Here is a 5,052-nt window from a genome sequence, read left to right as displayed (position 1 = left end):
CCAAAAGAACAAACAGATCTGTGTTGGAAGAAGTGCCAGCCAGAGTGTTCCTTGGAGGCCAGGATGGCCAGACTTCATCTCTGATATGTCAGACATATTGTCAGAAGAGACCAGTCACTGGAGAGGGATATCATGTTTGTTAAGGTGGAGGGTCAGAGATAAAGAGGAAGACCCCACTGAGATGGACTGGCAAAGTGGCAGCATCAATGGGCTCAAGCATAATAACAATTGTGAGGTTAGCTTGGGACCGGGCAGTATTTTGTTCTGTTGTACCTAGGGTCACTAGGAGTTGGTGCTGACTTGATGTCTACTACTACAAACAACAACAACAACAAATGAATTGGTTACTATCATTTTGCTGTGCATTTTTTTGTGGTTCTGCTGGTTTCTATGTGTAGATTTCATTTTGTTTGCATTTTACTTAATTTACTGACTGAAGTTACATTTAATTAAAAATGTAATAAAGATTACAGGTAAAAAATTACACATAAAGCATGAAAAGTCCTATTACATAAATGTACAATTTTCTGTACAAAGTGCATATCAACATTTCCTACCTTTGTCTCCTGTGTTTGTTAGCTAGTCTAGCCCTGGAGATCTGAACATGGAGAACCTCAATTGAGGAGGGAAAAGAGCCTCCAACCACGTTCTAAAATGTCCTCCTAGAGATATCAGTTACTTGCAGTGTAGAATCTTTTCACTTTTAATGTGAGTAGCTGGTCATATCCTTTAAAAAATGCCTTCATAACACACTTAGAAAGGAAAGTAATGTCTCAGAGAATAGAGGACAGTACTCTGAAGTCAAATGAGAAACTTTGGCAAGTGGAGTGCTCAGGCTTAACAAGAAAAACAGATAAAGTCTTAACAATACTGTAAGCTTAAAACTATCAACTTGTGTGTATGTCGTGTTACTGGTCACAGACAAATAGAAATTAAAATGTTCACATTTCCACACAAAGGACAAAAGAGAAAAGCGTAACTATTGGACCTCAAAACCAATGACTTCAGGAAAGCATTTTTGAGTTCACTTAACTGAAGAGTTCTATACCCTCTTTTTGATCAGCATGAGATCTGTGGCAATCTTCTGCTATCTAAGACCTGCAAGAAGTCGCGGTAAATGAGGCTGCTAGACCCACAAGGCTGGAACGGTGTTGTAATCCCCACAGCTCTGGATTCAACCTGAGAGCCTGGAGCCTCTCTCCAGGGATATGTGACTGAATGAAAAATGATCCTAGAAAGAGGGAGAAAGGAAAAAGAGGTCATGGAAGGTCTGGAAAAAGGGCTAGGGCAGTCTATTCCAAAGCACTTATATGAACTGTTTTCTACATCGAAAGTGTTCTGAAGACAAGTCTTTATGGATATTTCAACCCTACCCCCAGTTTTATTATTAAAAAGTTAGGACCCCAGGAGACATTCTGAAGATGGTACTGCACACATGGAAAGATTTTCTACCTATTTCATTAGCTCACTCATCTCCCATCCCCACCATCCCCACCCAACCTCACCCTTCTCCATGACCAAAAATATCCTATCCGTAAGGAAGGTGTGGACTTCTTGTCCCACCAAGACTCTTTTGCCTATTTCTTCTTCTTGCTTCATTTACAGCTTCAGGAATATTGACTGCAGGGTTTGGTGCAGGGTTCATGATCACAGCTGATGTCATGATGGGAGTCTACTTCAAGGGGCGAGGTTTGGATATGGCATGGGCAAGTTACCGATAAGTGTTGTTCCATGGATGCTATGTGGCTGGGAGCCTGCTTCATGGTGTGTCGGGGGCAGACCCCAATAGAGTCCTGCAAAATTCTGCAGGCACCTGCTCCCTGATTCTTCCAGGCCCAGGGTACCAGGGCCTTCTACCCACTTCTTCTTGACTGGGACAACAGCAGTGTGCACCATATTTCGGAAATGACCAATGGAGGGATCCATATCCTCTGGGTTGATGATCTCATCATCCTCACTAAAAGTTACCCGTGAGTTCTTCCTCTTCCTTTTCGGCCTCTGTACATCCAGACTCCCCTTCTCAATGAATCAAGGTAGAAACCTGCTTGTTGTGGGCAGTGTTGAACCCTGTCAGTTTATCAGGCTCAGTCTCCTCTTAAAGCCCCAGTAAGCCCTTGAGTTCATCATCCTCTCCATCCATCTTCTCATCTCCTTTCACAACTGATAGCAATGTCTGAGGCTTCTCCCTGGAGTGTATGCCCTTGTGTATGCACCAAATGACACTGTGGACTCTATGGGAATTTTTTGAGGCTTGTGAGGTTTCAACCAAATGTGACCCAAGAAATTGCTGTGTGTACTGTTGAGATCTATTAGGAAAAAATCTCTTAAGATGCTTGTGATAGATCAAGGCAGTGTGGACCTAAGAGCAAGACTGATGGTCAATGGTAAAGTCACACAGATCAGGGTTTCTCCCTAATAAGTAATTCTTCTTTACATCAATAATCATTTTCTCAAATTCATTTGTTTCCTTTGACTACATCCAAATGTAAACCAGGTGGAGGTTACCTGCCCAGGTCTGGCAATCAAACAGCAGGAGGCTGGATTTGGAATTTGCAGCTGCTGTCATCTTGCATCTCCTTCCATTTGGTCTGTTTGTATTTATTTTTGTCATTTTATTCACTGTTGTTTTTTTATTATTTACTAAAGCTATATAGTTTTCTTTTTTTTTTTTTTTTGAAAGGTTGTATTAATTTTCTTTGCAGTTATCCTGTAATTTATTAATTTTTCCCCTGCTAAAAGACTGTTTTTATCTTAAAATCTATTTGACTTCCTTGCCATTTGGAAGTTCTGTGGCTACACTATTCTTTCTTTTTGCTTTGTAGTTGTCTTCATTAGAATTTTGTATCTCTTGTTTCCTATTTTTAGTCCCCTTGGCTCCATATGATAAGCACTGAACTTTGAACCACAAGGCCTACAGTTCAAACCCAGCAGCCACTCTGTGGGAGAAAGATAAGGCTTTCTGCTCCCATGAATATTTAAAGCCTTGAAAACTCTCTGCAGGATTGCTATGAGTTGGAACTGCTGTGACAGCAATTAACAACAATAACATAATTTATGTTAGGTACTTCTGTATCTGGATCAAGTAAGTACTCAGTGATGTTGTCATGAGTTCAGGTTTTCTGTTGTTGGTTCTCAGCCCAAAGAACTCCCTTTAGTATTTTTTGTAAAACTGGTTTGATTATTACAAATTCCTTTAATTTCCATTTATCTAGAAATGTCCTAATTTTCTGTCATATTTGAGGAACAGTTTTGCTGGGTATATGATTCTTGGAAATATTTTTTTTTTCTTTCAGTTTTGTATGTGTCATTCCATTGCTTTCTGGCCAAAATGGTTTTTGCTATGAAATCTGTGCTAAGTCTTATTTTTTCTCCTTTGTAGGTAACTTAGTTTTTCCAGAGCTGCTCTCAGGATTTTTTCCTTGGCTTTGGTTTTGGAAAGTTTGATTGTGATATGCCTTGGCTGATTTCTTTTGTTGTCTATCCTGTTTTGGTTTCATTCTGCTTATTGAATGCTTGTATTATCATATTTCATGATGTTAGGGAAGTTTTCTTCCCACAACTCTTTAGCATTATTTTCCTCTCTGTGTGTGTGTGTGTGTGTGTGTGCATGTGTGTGTTTGGTCTCTTCCTGTTCTGAAATTTCAGTCACCCATAAATTATTCTTCTTTATGTTGTTGTTAAGTGCCATCCAGTCTATTCTGACCCATAATGACCTTGTATTGGGTTTCTGAGAAGCAACTGGTAAGCTTAAAAACTGCCAACCTTGTAGTTCAAATGGCTTCGCAGTCATTTGAACTGAGCATTAACCCACAGCACCATTCCAGAACTCCATTCCTCTTGATAGTGACCCACATGAATTTTAAGCTTTCTCCAGATTTTTACCGTATATTACTCTGGTTGTTTTTCTAGAGGAGTAGAACTGAGGGATTTATCTTCAAGCTCACTAATTTGGCCTTCTATTGATTTATATCTACTACTTTACTCTTTCAATGTATTATCCATTTCTGGAATCTTAGTATTAATCTTTTGGATTTCAATTTGGAGATTTTTGTATTGTTTCTAAGTTTTCATGTATTTTGTTCATTTGTTCTTATATGGTTTACTGAATTCTTCTAAAGTTTTTTGTTTGTTCTCCTTGCTTTCCTTTGCAGCTTTCTAGATATTTTTGCAATTCATGAAAGGTACCCAAATATCATTCTATATTAAGTAATTCCAATACCTTTTGTTCTTCCATTTTCTGGCTCTGCATCTTGGACACTTGTTTGAGCCACTCTGTTTTGTTTCTCAGTGTGAACGGAAATGATCTGTTGTTTCTGAGCTATTGTAGTGTTTTATTTGTAGTTAATTGATGATTGCATGTTAATGTGGTGTTATACACTTACCACTTGTTTCCTGGTAGAAGAATAGAAGCTTGTACACAGTTATTTGTTGGAACAGTTCAGTTTAGGGTGGGTTTGACTGGTGTCAGTTAGTGTTTATTGTTAATCAGGTGATATAGGAACTGGTATTAGCTCTTGAACAATGGATTGAAGTGCAGAGGATATAATTATAACTGGGGATGATGGGTACAGATGAGGCAAGAAGAAAATCACAACAAAGCAAACAGCAGCAAAAACAAAAACAACATCAAAATGATATAGTAAAGGAGAAAAGGGAATTAAAAACCAGGCAGCAGCAAGAAAAAAGAATGTAATATCTAAAAAGAGGAGAAAAAAATGAGATAGTAAAGTAAGCCATGGATGAAAAAAATGAAAACCAAAGGAGGGTGTGGTCCCTTTAATGTACTTGAATTTACTTAATATGATTTTTATATCCAAAGTCTTCTTAATTCCCACCAGGTGATTGGATAGAACCATGTGAATGTGTACAGAACTCAAAGACCAAGACTGGTTAGTTTCCTCCTCCAGCTCGATTTGAAAGGAGTCATCTCAGAAGAAGAGATGGATAATCCCAGTACCATCAAGAAGGAAAAGCATGAGTGGAATGTGAGATCCCTACCTAGAAAAACAATGATTGTAGAAGTGACAGCAGAGGTGATGTCAGAGTCAGTGA

The 5,052-nt window shown here is 38.7% G+C and overlaps 1 pseudogene; it reads right to left on the bottom strand.

The window, feature by feature from the left end:
* Positions 1-1,059: 1,059 nt before the first annotated feature.
* On the bottom strand, positions 1,060-2,566 carry LOC102838862 (annotated as a pseudogene).
* Between the last annotated feature and the right edge of the window lie 2,486 nt (positions 2,567-5,052).

This window comes from Chrysochloris asiatica, unplaced genomic scaffold (assembly GCF_000296735.1).
Source record: "Chrysochloris asiatica unplaced genomic scaffold, ChrAsi1.0 scaffold00002, whole genome shotgun sequence".
Lineage (NCBI taxonomy): Eukaryota > Metazoa > Chordata > Mammalia > Afrosoricida > Chrysochloridae > Chrysochloris > Chrysochloris asiatica.
This window is presented reverse-complemented; position numbering and strand designations above follow the sequence as displayed.